General features: G+C 38.4%; 2 long non-coding RNA genes across 2 annotated transcripts; both read right to left on the reverse strand.

The window, feature by feature from the left end:
- Positions 1–285: 285 nt before the first annotated feature.
- LOC108948502 (uncharacterized) lies at positions 286–11,811 on the reverse strand. Its single transcript, XR_004512092.2, has 3 exons — positions 11,660–11,811; positions 11,118–11,559; positions 286–523 (listed from the first exon to the last, which is right to left on the reverse strand). It is a non-coding gene; the product is annotated as an uncharacterized lncRNA (long non-coding RNA).
- A 68-nt stretch (positions 11,812–11,879) lies between these two features.
- On the reverse strand, positions 11,880–13,336 carry LOC108948503 (uncharacterized). Its single transcript, XR_001973238.3, has 2 exons — positions 13,133–13,336; positions 11,880–11,967 (listed from the first exon to the last, which is right to left on the reverse strand). It is a non-coding gene; the product is annotated as an uncharacterized lncRNA (long non-coding RNA).
- Positions 13,337–16,474: the final 3,138 nt, after the last annotated feature.

The following is a 16,474-nucleotide window of genomic DNA, read 5'->3' on the forward strand; positions in this document are numbered from 1 at the left end:
TATTTAATGTAACACTTATGTAAGCTATTGTTACGGTTATGTAAGGATATAACAACGGTTTCTTTAAACTATCGTAAAAGTTTTATTTGTATTGTAACGGTTTATAGATCATTTTGGAATGGTTTATAAGATCTATTGCAACAATTTATATTGTCTAATGGAACGTCATTTGTGTCCTATTGCACCGGTTCTGGTAGGCTATTGTAACAGTTCAGTTAAAACAAAAATATAGCCCATGTTATATATAAATATTTATATATATAATAAATTATAATAACACTAAAATTTAAATAAATCATAAAATGAAACTATTAATAATATAAATTATCCATCAAGAAAATAATATCCATAAAGAAAATGTTCTACCCCAAGTGCATAAGTTTAATACATTTCAAGAGAGTATGTTTCAAAAATGTTGATAACAAAAGATTCCTAGAACATTCATCTATAGCAATTGAAAATTCATCAAAAGTAAGGTCTAGTTCTTCACTGCCTTCATCTTCCATTTCTTGATCTACTCCACCTACAAAAGAGGATAAATAAATTCATTACCCTTCAAGAGAATCCGGTCTAAGAATGCTCATAGCACAAAGTGCCAAGAAAAAAGAAAAGAACATGATATTCAAAAGAGTCAGTCAAGCAAGGCCATGAATCAACTCTAATCTTCTTCACTTTTCATTTTCATTATATATAATCTTCAATGCCTATGAAAGTGGAGTGATCAAGATTGAAACAAAGGAAAGAAAGTTTGAATATTCTGTAGGCACCATACAAAGACTTAGAATAAAGTCTCTGTTCTAAGTCTTTCCTCTCAAATATTTGAAAGTCAGTCACCCAAAGATATTGAATGTCTCGACAAAATATATGGAACAAAAAAGAAAAAGAAAAAGAAATGATTGGACATACAAGATTCTACTCATGAGCCTAGCTCTTCTACAGATAAACACATTGTGTAGAACCAAATTTGGACATCAAAAACTTACATTGTCATTCAAACCCAATTGATTAGCTAAACATTTTCTCAAAGCGTCAAAACATTAAATAAGTACAGTATTTCTTTTACAAGTTAGTTCAGGAAATACTACAGACAACATTTTAATTCCACCCCAACTTTCTATTTAGCTTCTTGTTACGACCCAATATTTCCTCCATTGGGTATCGTGATGGCACCTAGTCTTAGGGACTAGGTAAGCCTAATATTTACTGAATAACAACAATAATTAAATAACATCTAATAATTTTTGAAATAGAAATTTCTATAAAATTTACAATTCCCAAAACCGGTAGTACAAGTCATAATCTCTACAGAGTTTGCTAAAATTTTCTAAATACGACTGTTTGAAATAAAGTAAACAGTGTGAATACAAATCAGAAGGTGACTTCGAAGCCTGCGAACGCAGCAGCATGTTTACCTTGAGTCTCCATAGCAACAATCCGCACAGCTAGCTAATGATCAACTGACTTCGAAAATACCTGGATCTGCACAAAAAATATGCAAAAATACAGTATGAGTACACCACGTCGGTACCCATCAAGTATCAAGACTAACCTCAGTGGAGTAGTGACAAGGTACAGTCAAGACACCTATTGGACTAAATAACCTGAACAAGTATAAGTATAGGAACAAGAGAGTATGATATCTATATAAGGACTACGTGAAATGGTAAATAATACGGTAATTTCAGTAAGAAAGGAAAATAACAACTGTCAGCGAAATACCATAATAATGATGCAGTAGATGTACGGAAACACGGTCTAAATACGATGATCACAATAAATGAAAGTCAAAAAACAACTCAGCAAAATGACCGCTTTCACACCGGGTTTTAGCCAATAACCTCCACGAGGTACCGAACCTCAGAATATTCACAACTCGCGGGTCCCAATTCCTGAACCCTAACACTTAGCATCATGTGCTCTTATTACAATTTATAACCGCACTGACGACTCACGTGCCAAATAAAGTCATTCTCACATATAGAAGGCAAGTAAACAAGGGTGTGCATCTATACTCAACAATATCAAGAAATCTCTTAACCGATAAGAGTGCTTAACTACGTGTATGCTTGTGCAAGTGTCCTAACATAGTTCATGCCAACTAGTAAGTATAGGAAAAGAAATGGACAGCACGTAGAATGTTTTTTCACAATTTTAGACAAGATAGAACTCACACAGGTAAGTGCACCACTACACAAATATCAACAACAAGAATGCCCCCAGGGCTATCACAAGTCATCACAAATCAATCCCTGACACAGTCCACCTTGTCTCGCCACGTGTGCAATAATAAAGAAAATATCTGCGTTGTCTCGCCACATGTGCTTAATAATGTTCCCACCTTGTCTCGCCACATGTGCAACCCACATATATATATAGCCCGCTTTGTCACGCCGCATGTGCAAATATCAATATTAACAATAGCATGGCAAAAATCTCGGGCAACCCAATAACTCTCGCAAGGAAGAAATCTCGTACATCTCAATAACAACAACCGCACGGCAAAAACCTCGCGCATCACAACAACTAGTACAACAACAACAATGATAATAATACAAGGGTACGACAAATATGTCAACTCAGAGATTCCAGATCTCAAAGAAACGAAAGAACTAATTCACAAGGAGTAGCCACAATCGGGAATGCTAGTCATAATAATAACAGCTCAACAAGAAGGAAATACTATGTAACAACGGTCTATAATATACAGTTCGACAACGAGGGAGCTAACACGAGTGAAATAATTCCAAATAAGGACAAGTCAACTAAAATATAAGATATCTAACTTCTTTTAAGGTTGGGCAATTAGGAGAGAGGTACAACAAATTCAGCTAAGAAGAAGCAGTGGAAAGATAACCATAACCTCAATTAAGGCTAGACAAATACATAAGAGATAGTAATAATTTTAAATAAAGATAAGCAGTTAGGTAAAGGATAACATGGCAATAGAAAGGTAACAATTTCAGTTAAGGCACATATGAATCAAATAAGCAATAAGAGTGAATCATGAAGCAATTAAATCTAATTAAGCAGGTAGAGGTGAAACGTAATGAAGAAGCATAATCATAACAAGAACAACTGCATATTAAGTGAATACAAGGGCCTAAGAACCCTAAAAGGCCAATTTTCCACAAATAAGTCCGAGCACGTACTCGTCACCTCGCGTACACGGACTACAATTAGCATAGAAGACTCAAATCCTAAGGGGTAGTTCCCCACACGAAGTTAGGCAAGATACTTACCTCAAAGAAGACAGGCCGATATTCAAAAATGAACTTCTCGGGTGAAATGGCCTCCGGACGGCTCAAATCTAACCAAAATAACTTCAAACCACAAATAAAACTCATAAGAAACTATTCCGAAATCATAAAGCCTCAATCTTTATCAAAATATAAAAATCGACCCAAAAGTCGACCCCCGTGCCCGCACCTCGGAACCCGACAAATTTTACAAAACCCGAACACCCATTCCGATATGAGTTCAACCATACTAAAATTATCAAATTTCGATGCCAATTCGTCGCTCAAAACATAATTTTTCTACAAAAATTCCCATTTTCCTCATTCAAAAAAGCTAATTAAATGATAAATATAAAGATAAGGTCATGGAATATAATAAATTCTAGGTGAAGAACACTTACCCAATCAATTTGCTTGATAAACACACAAAGAATCGCTCTAAACCGAGCTCTACAAGTCAAGATATGATAAAAATGGCCTAACCCTTGATTTGGAAAATATATTATGCTGCCCAGGTGTTTGTACATCGCGATCGCGGAAGAGGAGCTGATATCCCGAAGAGGAAATGGTTACTGCTCGGAATTGGTGCTGTGCAATCGCGAACAAGCATGTGCGATCACGAAGAAGGAAAATAATGGCCCAGGAATTGGGCTACGCGAACGCGTGAAGCGGCACGCGAATGCGAAGGAGGGGAAATCACACTTACACGTTCGCGGATAGAACAGTGCGAACGCGTAGAGGAAATGGTCACCAGTTCCCAGCTCCTAGTTTCTACTACGCGAACATGATGGAGCGGATACGAACGCGAAGAAGGGGAAGGCAGCAGAAGGATTTATGCGAACACGGAGAACAAATAATTCATCCTCTAAAATTACACTACGCGAACGCGGAGGAAGTGACGCGGACGCGATTAAGGAAACTAGATGACAGAAAACAATAGTCCAAAAATAGGAGGAAATGGCCCATAGCCCATCTGAAACTCACCAGAGGCCCCCGGGACCCCATCTAAACATACCAACAGGTTCCATAACCTAACAAGAACTCGCTCGAGGTCTCAAATCACATCAAACAATGCCGAAACTACAAATCATGCCAAGAATCGAACTTATGAACTTTCAAATCTTCCAACTTCTAAAACGCATGCCGAAACCTATCAAATCAACCAGGAATGACGTCAAATTTTGCAGGCAAGTCCCAAATGACATAACAGAGCTGTTACAACTCTCGGAATCGCATTCCGACCCCGATATCACTAAATTCAACTATTGGTCAAACCTCTCCACCTTCAAAATTTTAACTTTTCCAACTTTCGCCGAAATGCTCCAAATTACCCTACAGACCTCCAAATCCAAATCCGGATGCAGGCCTAAGTCCAACATCACCATACAAAGTTGTTGGAATCATCCAAAACCCATTCCGGAGCCGTTTACACAAAAGTCAAATTCTGATCAACTCTTACCGCTTAAGCATCCAAAACTAGAATCCTTCTTCCGATTTGACTCCAAATCATCCGGTAACTGAACTCGACCACGCACGCAAGTCAATACACATAATACGAAGTTGCTCAAGACCTTATGCTGCCAAACAACACTTAAATTCTCAAAACGACCGGTCGGGTCGTTACATCCTCCCGCTCTTAAATAAACGTTCATCCTCGAACGTGCCAAGAATCACATCGACGTCTTTAAATCACTGAATGCACATATCCAACATACACCCGCGGGTGACCCCACGTCACCCCAATCCATAAGCCTAACGACACCATCTCAACTATAATTTATCCTTTCTACCAACACCGATAAGCCTTAGAGTCAAAATTCTCACCTTACGTTCACCTCCAAAAGACTCGATTCTAAATACATACCCGGTATCATTCTCAACCAGCTACAACAACTCATGGCTACACCCACAAGGTACGACCACTCAACATGACACGCCACACATAGGCCCATAATAACATTTCTTATCACAATAGCTGTCTGTAATCAAAACTAGCACCGGCAATTAGCCTCATATCCGTTAAAAACTTGTTTCAAACCTTCACAACGCTGACAACGATGCAAGAAACATGAAGAGCACATAACTATACACCCGGATCAACGAGTCACAACTAACTCTACTGGGCACACACCCCGTAAACTAAAACTCAAATAAGCACAAGACGAAAATGACTGAATATGCAAAGAGAAACACATAAGGAAAATATCAACAAGCACGACAAGCACAACTCTCTATCAGTACCATACCACAAATCACTTTACAAGGAAAAATCAAAGTACATGAACAAATCACAAAGATCTCATCCTGATATAACTTCCACCGCGGCACGCAGCCCGACTCAAACATATCAAATCATATGGAATCGCGTGGGTCTCACCCTTAACTCTGAATCACAAGTCGAATACACATCATACCAATGGAAATCTTCCACTGACTCAATTCTGCCAAAAAAATCACAACACTTACTAAACTCTTACCCTGGTAGAGTGTCAAATCACAAATCGTTACCAAATTACTCAGGAATCACATCAAACCTACCATAATGGACAATAAGAATTCACTTCTAGCCTCGTAACTGGCAATAATGAATAAAAACAAATGATAGACACGGTCTACCACTCATAGAATCTCCTAACAGGGGTATACACATAAGCAGAGTACTAATCATGAAACTCACCCATAAATGAAGCAGCCAATAAGGGAACTCGCCCCGGTAAGCATAACCAAAACAAAATATGAATGGTGCCCCTCTGTAACAAATCAAAAGCCTACCTGTATGGCATCATCTGGCGCAACGGCCTCAAGCCTACTATATGAAACACATCAATGGGTCGGGTCACCCCCTCTTGGGCGCCCTCTACTCGCCTGAATACCCCGCTGTGACACAGCTGTCCGGAGCCTGAGACAATCTCTCACCATATGGACGGTATCTCCACACTCAAAGCAACCCCTCTGCTGATGTGGCTGTGGGAACTGTGCGGTACGGGTACTCTGAGACCCATGAGTACCTGAAACACCGTGCGAAGCCTAAAGTTCAAACTGAACTGGCTAACCCACAAAACCTCTACCATGCCATACCCTGCCTCCAAAATAAGGACAAGTAGTTCTCTCCGGTCTACGAGGCCTCCTAGCCTCCCTATCCTCTCTCTCCTGACCTCGCCTGACATCTCTCTGATGGCCCCGCCTGTCCTCTCTCTCCTGATCCCACATGCCCTCTACTCGGCAAGCGATCCCTACCACTTGCTGAAATGAAACATCCGACTCTATCTCCCGGTAGTTGCATGTCAGGCCAAATCACTGGATCTAACGGCATACTCTGACACTGAAATAGTGCCCTGTCGCAGCTGCTCAAGCTTCGCGTGCCATGAATCTCGAAGGGACTGAGGTACAAACTCTCTCAGGAATATCTCCGAAAATTGAACCTATGTAAGTGAAGCTGACTCGGCCAGCCTACCCAACTCATACGCCCGCCACCACTGATAATTCGCTCCCCTAAGATGGAACGGAACAAAAGCAACCTTGCTCGTCTCCACGATACCCATAGTACGGAGAATGCGGTGACACTCCTCCAGGAAACTCTGGGCATCGTCTGTCGCCAATCCACTGAACGTAGGAGGGTGGTACTTCTTGTACCTCTCAAGTCTAAGTTGTTCTTTCTCAGATGTTGCTTCTCTAACCACGGGCTGAACTGGAACCACAGGCTATGTCGCCATGACACATGGAACCGGACCAACCTGAACTTGCTGCTCTGGAGTGTGGGCAGCGGGAGTCTGAGATCCTCCCCCGGTCTCCGAAGTAGCTGGTGCAACCGGAATAAACCCCACCTGAGCCAATGTACCAAATATGCTTAGGAACTGTGCTAAGATCTCCTAAAGTCCGAGGGTAACAGCAGGCGCCTCCGGTACCTGTCCCCCAACCGGAGCTACTGGCGGCTCCTCAACTGCTGATCTGGTGGGTGCTCTAGCTGCGGCTCATGCTCCTCTTCGGGCTTTGCCTCTTCCCCTAGTGACATCTGCTCCGGGGGCAGCGTCATCAGTAACTATAGCTCGTGTCCTGACCATCTGTGAGAGAATAGAATGATAAAAGCTTCAAACTTCGAGATCAATAAACTCGCACGATAGGAATGAAGGAAGGGAAACTGTCCTAATAGTTCCGTAGCCTCTCGAAGATAAGTATAGACGTCTTCGTACCGATTCGCAAGACTCTACTAAACTCGCTTATGACTCGTAGCACCTATGAACCTAGAGCTCTGATACCAACTTATCACAACCCAATTTTCCCTCCGTTGGGTATCATGATGGCACCTAGTCTTAGGGACTAGGTAAGCCTAACATTTACTGAATAAAAACAATAATTAAATAACATCTAACAATTTTTGAAATAGAAATCTCTATAAAATTTACAATTCCCTAAATTGCTAGTACAAGTCATATGCTCTACAGAGTTTGCTACAATTTTCTAAATATGATTGTTTGAAATAAAGTAAACAATATTAATACAAATCAGAAGGTGACTCTGAAGCCTGCGAATGCAACATCAGGTTTACCTTGAGTCTCTACATCAACAATCTGCATAGCTAGCTAATGATCAACTGACTTCGAAATACTTAGATCTGCACAAAAATATGCAGAGGTGTAGTATGAGTACACCACGGTGGTACCAAGCAAGTATCAAGACTAACCTCAGTGGAGTAGTGATAAGGTACAGTCAAGACACCTACTGGACTAAATAACACGAACAAGTAGAAGTATAGGAACAACAGAGTATGATATCTACATAAGGACTACGCGAAATGGCAAATAATACGGTAATTTCAGTAAGAAAGGAAAACAACAACTATCAGCGGAATACCATAATAATGACGCAGTAGATGTAAGAAAACACGGTCTAAATCCGGTGATCACAATAAATGAAAGGCAAGTAACAACTCAACAAAACGACCGCTTTCACACCGGGTTTTAGCCAATAACTTCCACGAGGTACCGAACCTCAGAATATTCACAACTCACGGGTCCCAATTCCTAAACCCTAACACTTAGCATCCTGTGCTCTCATTCTAATTTATAACCGCACTGACAACTCACATGCCAAATAGAGCCATTCTCACATAAAAGGCAAGTAAACAAGGGTGTGCATCTATACTCAACAATATCAAGAAAACCTCTTAACTGATAAGAGTGCTTAACTATGTGCATGCTTGTGCAAGTGTCCTAACATAGTTCATGCGAGCTAGTAAGTATAGGAAAAGAAATGGATAACACGTAGAATGTTTTCCCACAATTTTTTACAATATAGAACTCACACAGGTAAGGTCATCACTACACAAATATCAACAACAAGAATGCCCCTAGGCTATCACAAGTCATCACAAATCAATCCATGACACAACCCTACTTGTCTCGCCATGTGTGCAATAATAAAGTAAATGCCCGCCTTGTCTCGCCACACATACATAATAATGTTCCCGCCACATGCGCAACCCACATATATATAGCGCGCCTTGTCACGCCGCATATGCAAATATCAATATTAACAATAACATGAGCGAAACCTCGTGGAACCCAATAACACTCGCACGGCAAAAACTCGTGCATCACAATAACAACAACCGCACGGCAGAAACCTCGTGCATCACAACAACTAGTACAATAAAAACAATGACAATAATACAATAGTACAACAAATAAATCAACTCAGAGATTCCAGAACTCAAAGAAACGGAGGAACTAATTCATAAGGAATGGCCACAATTGGGAATGCTAGTCAAAATAAGAACAGCTCAACAAGAAAGGAAATACTATGTAACAATGGTCCATAATATACAGTTCGACAACGAGGGAGCTAACACAAGTCAAATAATTCCAAATAAGGACAAGTCAACTAAAATATAGGATATCTAACTTCTTTTAAGGTTGGGCAACTAGGAAATAGGTACAACAAATTCAGATAGAAGAAGCAGCGGAAAGATAACCATAACCTCAATTAATGCTACACAAATATAGAAGAGATAGTAATAATTTCAAATAGAGATAAGCAGTTAGGGAAAGGATAACATGGCAATAGAAAGGTAACAATTTCTGTTAAGGCACATATGAATCAAATAAGCAATAAGAGTGAATTATGAAGCAATTAAATCTAATTAAGCAGGTAGAGGCAAAACTAGTAATTAAGAAGCATAATCATAACAAGAACAACTGCATATTCAGTGAATACATGGGCCTAAAAACCCTAAAATGTCAACTATTCACAAATAAGTCCGAGCACGTACTCGTCACCTCGCGTACACGGACTACAATTTGCATAGAAGACTTAAATCCTAAGGGATATTTCCCCCACACGAAGTTAGGCAAGATATTTACCTCAAAGAAGACAGGTCGATACTCAAAAATGAACTTCTCAGGTGAAATGGCCTCCGAACGGCTCAAATCTAACCAAAATAACTTCAAAGCACAAATAAAACTTCTAAGAAACTATTCCGGATCATCAAGCCTCAATCTTTAACAAAATCTAAAAATCGACCCAAAAGTCGACCCCCAAGCCCGCACCTCGAAACCTGACAAGTTTCTTAAAACCCTTACACCCATTCCGATATGAGTTCAACCATACTAAAATTATCAAATTTCGATATGAGTTCTACTATGCGAACTCGATGTAGCGGATGCGAACGCGAAGAAGGGGAAGGCAGGCTTCCGCGATCGCGGAGAACAAATAGTTCATCCTCAAAAATTACACTACGCGAACATGGAGGATGTGACGTGGGCGCGATTAAGGAAACCAGATGACAGAAAATAGCAGTCCAAAAATAGGAGGAAATGGCTCGTAGCCCATCCGAAACTCATCTGAGGCCCCCGGTACCCCGTCTAAACATACTAACAGGTTCCATAACCTAACACCAACTCGCTCGAGGTCTCAAATTACATCAAACAATGTCGAAACTATAAATCGTGCCAAGAATCGAACTTATGAACTTTCAAATCTTCCAACTTCAAAAACTCGTGCCGAAACCTAACAAATCAACCCGGAATGACGCCGAATTTTGCACGCAAGTCCCAAATGACATAACAGAGCTGTTCCAACTCTCGAAATCATATTCCGACCCTGATATCACCAAAGTCAACTATTGGCCAAACCTCCCCACCTTCAAAACTTCAACTTTTCCAACTTTCGCCGAAATGCTCCAAATTATCCTACGGATCTCCAAATCCAAATCTGGACGCACGCCTAAGTCCAACATCACCATACGAAGCTGTTGGAATCATCCAAAACCTTTTCCGGAGCTATTTACACAAAAGTCAAATTCCGGCCAACTCTTACCGCTTAAGCTTCCAAAACTAGAATCCTTCTTCCGATTTGACTCAGAATCATCCGGTAACTGAACTTTATTATGCACGCTATTCAATACACATAATATGAAGCTGCTCAAGACCTTATACTGCCGAACGAGAATTAAATTCTCAAAATGACCGGCCGGATCGTTACACTTCTATAACAAATCCAACAGAGGCCCAAGATAGAATCTTTAGAATTTGTTCCTCCCTAAAGGCTAAAATATGTAAAAGCCACCAAGATAGAATCCTTAAATAAATAAGACTTTTACCCATAATATCTTCTCCCTCATGCAACAACTTTACCAATTAGCACAAAATTACGCAGCGACTATACAACAATAAAGATCCGGCAAGGTAACATAAAAGAATATACATCTTAGTAATGACACTAGCTAGGCAACCACAGAATTACGCTGCGACTAAGTGCCATAGGCAGAGTAAACAAAATTACTAGACTATTCAGACTTTGCGAGAGTAAGAAAGAGAGAAGTGGTTGAAGAAGCAGCACAGGGAAGGCGGAGAAGAAGATGTATCACATTTGGTACGTATTGACCTTGATTGTTACTACCAGCACATAGTCGATTGTTTAGTTGAACAACAACTTGTTGTGAAGAGGAAGCTTCTACAAGTGAACAAGCATAGAACCTTAGCATGTCAGGATCAAGTTGCAATTCTAGATTCAGACGCCGAAGTCGTGGCACGACGTTCATTATAATATCTTGTTCCATAAAATCCTTTTGTTCGTTCTATTTTTCCTGTATTCTTTGTTGCATCCTCTCTTCTATTTCCTCCATTTTCTCCTGCATCCTCTCATCAATAGCATCTAAAGAACATCCAAGATTTCCTATTTTCCCTTTTAAGACAGTCTTGGTAACCCCTCATCTATACAATCTCACACGACCTGGATGTTCAGGTCCTATGACTAATGCAAAAGCGTCAACTGAATGACTGTCATCTTTACTTTCTTGAGTGGATTGTATTCTCTCTATTTCAGCCTACAAACTAAATGCGAGAAAAAAGAGTCCAAGTAAATAAAATTGAATTAATAATTAAGAAGAAATTATCACAACAAACTTTAAATTAGAAATTTCGTACAATTTTACTAATCGTATTGTCATATGAGCTTTTGTATACTCGTCCAAGTTTTTTTTTCTTGTAGCCGCAAAGATGTCCTTACTTGATAGAGTATACAAATTATCAGAGATTCCATTCTTTTTTACCTAGTTACATGAAAACAAGTATAAGAATATTTCCATGTAAAGTTAGCAAGTTCATAATTTATTTTTAAAAAAAAAGAAGAAGAGAAAACATCAAACCTCGCGAGTTAGAGCAAAACTTGTTCTGTCAGTAATGTGCAGACACTTCAACTTATTTCGATTCTCTGTATTGGTTTCAGACATTTTCTGTGAATAAACGAGTCAACCAAATAGCAACAAACAGTCATGCCTACTAGTGAGCAGCAAATAAACGAGTCAACCACAGATGGGTAGCATTCATTTCAGTAAATATATAGTTACTAAAATGCGTCATAATATTCATTCTAAGCATTGTGACTTTATACCAAATTTGTCCCGCAAGCTTCAATCCTTCATTACTCAGAGTGAAACATCTTCTTAGCTTTTTGTTGCAATTTTCTTACAATCGTTAAATCCTTTGTAATTACAGTTTAATGTTAAATATAATCATTGAAAGAGAATTGATTATGTGTAGTTTTTTTCATATGCTCATATATTTTGAAGACTAATGTATAAATAACCAAGCTATTCAGCAATTGGAAAGATGGTTTACAAGTTTGATGTAAACCAAACAACTACAAAGTGATTAACTGAGTTGCAATCATGAACAGTCCACATCATTTCCCACCACCCCCACTTTTCCTTTAATTTTTTTACCCTTCTAGAATGAGGTGAAAAAAGGAAAAATTCACAGGATACTCTCCATAGTTATCTGGTGTAGCTTGGTAGTGCCATCAAACTTAACAATGCGCAGGAGAAGTGGAGACGATGAAAAAGAAGCCGGTGTCTCTTAGTTTTTAATTGTGACTATTTTTCATTGTACAAATGTGGATTATATTCTACATTAGCAGCCTTAAAAGTGTCTATTTGTCAAAATCATACCATCCTTTTCCTGTTTTATATTCTTTTGCACAAATAAGTTGTATACGTATTACTTTACTATACGTTGTAATAACTACTGGGTTGTTGCACAAATGATAAGAGTCGTTCAATGCCATATTCCAGTTTTCTAGTCCTCAACAATCAGCATGCCCACCCAGTACAAATTGACTTACTTTCACTAATACAACTTGCAATACTCATAATTGACACTCTTTAAGTTGAGTTTGAAATCATTAAATATCATGATGCATATAAACTTGTTTCTTCATTTCTAGGCTAATTTAACAAAGAGAATTAGCTTAGATGGAGTAAACCTCAAATAGTGATCTTCTACATTGATACAAGGACTAGCTAGCTAAGGGTGAAGTTGGGTGCCAACCTACATTCCTTCACATAAAGTATAACAAGAAACTTGCAGAGAATAGGTCACATAAAGAATGGATGTAATTACCTTGTGAGGATCGGAGTTTCAATATTTAAGAAGATCCTTAAAGTGAGATTCCAGAACATCTACTGGCTTATTCTCCATTCGAAGCTCGTCCTTCTCATAGGCTTTAAAGTGGTTTTTCTTCAATTGATTCTTATATTTCTCCAAGCAGTACCAATTGATTCAAAAACCCATGGTTTTGCCTCGTTAGGAATGTCATATTTTTCCTATAAATTTAGTGGTAGAACATTCATCATCATTGCTTGGATGAGGTGTATTTCTCGAGGAAAATCCTTCCCCATGGAAAACTCTTTCCCATGGAAAACCCATTTGGTATAACCATCAACAAATCTATGAACTACCAAATAATCCTTCACCATATTTCTATAATGCCAATAGCGATTCATCCACTTTTTGCAAGGACATAATATTTCATTTCCTTGGGCGGCTTGTTCAAATGTCTTACCAAGAAAATTATTCACTCCATGGATATACTCATCCGTCTATCTCAGGAGATTTATCCAACTTTTATCACCATTATACATAGATATCCTATACGATAAAAGTAAATCAACAAAACTAACCAAATAAACTAAAAGCATATTAATTTGACATTGACCACTACTTTTAAGGGTTGAACTCAGAAAGTCACAAATAGTAAAGCAATTTTTGCATGAAAGACAGAATTACTTTTCTGTAATATAACATGATATTTTATGTTTTGACTTCTCTTACCATAAAGCAAGTCTTCTAACAAAAGTAAAAAAGAAATCTTTTTTGTTACATTGTCAACTTCTTTATAAATATTAATAGCAAATATTCAGTTTCATTATTAACCTTTTAACAAAGTTAAAAACAACATTGGTTATCAAATTTCCGAATCTGCCTTTGATGCATATAACATTGTGTTGGTTATCAAATTTAATAATTTTGTAATAAAGTTAAACTTTACCCTGCAATTATTAAGATAGAACTAGAATTAGGAAATAAAAAGTGTGAAAGTTTTTCAGAAAATTTTACTATGGGAAAGAAGAAAGAAGATGAATCCCTGACTTGAGTTCTATTGGAACGGTTTATAATACTGTTGTGATAAAAACCGTTCCAATAGATTTTTTTCCTATAAAACTGTTGCCATAAATAGTTCTATTGGAACGGTTTATAATACTGTTATGAAAAAAAATATCTATGGCAACGGTTCTGTTACAATTGCAACGAATTTATAGCTGTAGTGTGCCGATATCACCTAAATTCTATTGTAACAGTTGCAACTGTTACGATATGTGATCTATGGCAATGGTGTGAGAACCGTTACAAAAAGAACTACTGTCATAGGCCCATTTTCTGGTAGTAGGAGGAGACTACTCAACATTTACAAGGCTCAAATACCTAATCTTAGGGTTAGGTTAGCAAAAAGAAAAGCTCCAGATTGATGTTAACCTCTACTTATACACTACATGCCTTTGCCATCTATATGGGTGTTACTACATTTTGTATGCTGTTGAATTGCTTGCGAGTGTTATTAGCATGGATACATGCTCATTCTGGTGGTGGTTCTACAATGTATGAAACAGTTACAGCAGGCAGGAGATTTACTACTGCATATGGAAGGTCACAAAGACACATATTGTTATCTCTACCGGTTTACCTCTAGAAGCACTCTACAGACTCTCATGTTCACTAGACATTCATTGTTGTTTATTGGCACTAGACATGGCCAAATACTGTATGTCTTGGACTGCTATTTGTGTTGGCTTGTATAGTTATTGCAAACTGTATGATGTCTTTCTTTTTTCAGTGGTATTAGCATGTTTTCATGCTCATTATGGAGAAGGAATGGCATTGTGTGGATACAAGAGTAACAATCTTGAATTGGCATTGGAAATTTCACACATTACTGGAAAAGGTTGAGAGTAATTGAAGGATCCTACTACAAGAACTCAATGATAAGACTACATGCTGCAAACCTACTATTAGAGATTATTTGATGGCTTCTGAGAAGTGGTATAGTTGGTGGTGTTTTACATTTGCCTTGTCCTTTGGAATGCAAATCCTGGCGCCTGGGGAGGAATTTTAAGGTGCTACTATGGGGTGTTTGTACTTGGCTTGTAAAGTTCCCTACACCCTTATCTTGTTGAAGTGCTCATCTACTAGATATGTAGTAGCTAGCTTAGTTATTAGTACAATAGTTTTAGCTTCTAGCCTCTTTATTTCACTTAGTAGTAGTAGAATAAATTGTATGACTTGGATCCTATTTGGGATTATCTCTCTCTCTCTCTCTCTCTCTCTCTCTCTATATATATATATATATATATATATATAAAAGAGCCACTAGGCAGCCTGCATAGTGGTATATTTGTTAATAAAAAGACTTTAAAGCTCACGAGGCCTCGTCTGTAGCACGGTTGACCAGGCGAGGCCTGGTCTATAGCACGGTTGACCAGGATTTAGGCTAGGCGAGGCCTGGTCTGGGGCGTGGTACCCTTGCCTTGCTCTGATTTTCTTCTTTTCGTGCTCTTTTCTTGTGTCTTCAATATCTTTTGTACAACTTTCAATCCTTTATGTATTCCAATGGTTTACACATAAAAGTAACACAATTAATCTCAAACATCGCACAATTAATCATTAAAATGCTCAAATGTAAGGTAAGCAATGCACTAAAAAAATACATTTATAGCCAAACATCGACAATGATCACATGTATTGTTTCAATGTGCCATAAGGATGCTTCAGTATTTTTTGACCTTGTGTAACGATCCGGCCGGTCATTTTGATATTGTAGCCTCGTTCTCCCTATTTATTGCCTCTTATATGTTCGTTTGTGGTTATGTAACTTGTCGGGGTAGTTGGATTGGTTTCGGGAAAGTTTTGGAATAAATTGGGACACTTAGTACCAAGGTTGAGAGCTTAAGTTGAAATAGTTAAACGGAGTTTGACTTTTATGTAGATGACTCTGAAATGGTATTTTGATGGTTCCAATAACTTCTTATGGTGATTTTTGACTTAGGCGTATATGTGGATGTTGATTTGGAGGTCCGTATGTTGATTTGATGCTTTTTGGCAAATGTTGGAAAGTTGATGGTTTGAAAGGTTGGGAGGTTTGATCGAGAATTGACATATTAATATCTGGTTCGGATTTTGGTTCCGAGAGTTAGAATAGGCTCGTCGTGTCATTTGGCACTAGTGTGTAAAGTTTGAGGTCATTCGGAGTTGATTTGATATAGTTCAATATTAGTTTTAGATTTTTGAAGTTCACTAGTTTTATTAGGCTTGAATTGGGGTGCGATTCGTGATTTTGATGATGTTTGATGAGATTTGAGATTTTGAGTAAGTTTGTGTCATGTTTTAGGACTTGTTGGTATGTTTGGA

The sequence above is a fragment of the Nicotiana tomentosiformis genome, chromosome 8 (genome assembly GCF_000390325.3).
Source record: "Nicotiana tomentosiformis chromosome 8, ASM39032v3, whole genome shotgun sequence".
Taxonomy (NCBI): Eukaryota; Viridiplantae; Streptophyta; class Magnoliopsida; order Solanales; family Solanaceae; genus Nicotiana; species Nicotiana tomentosiformis.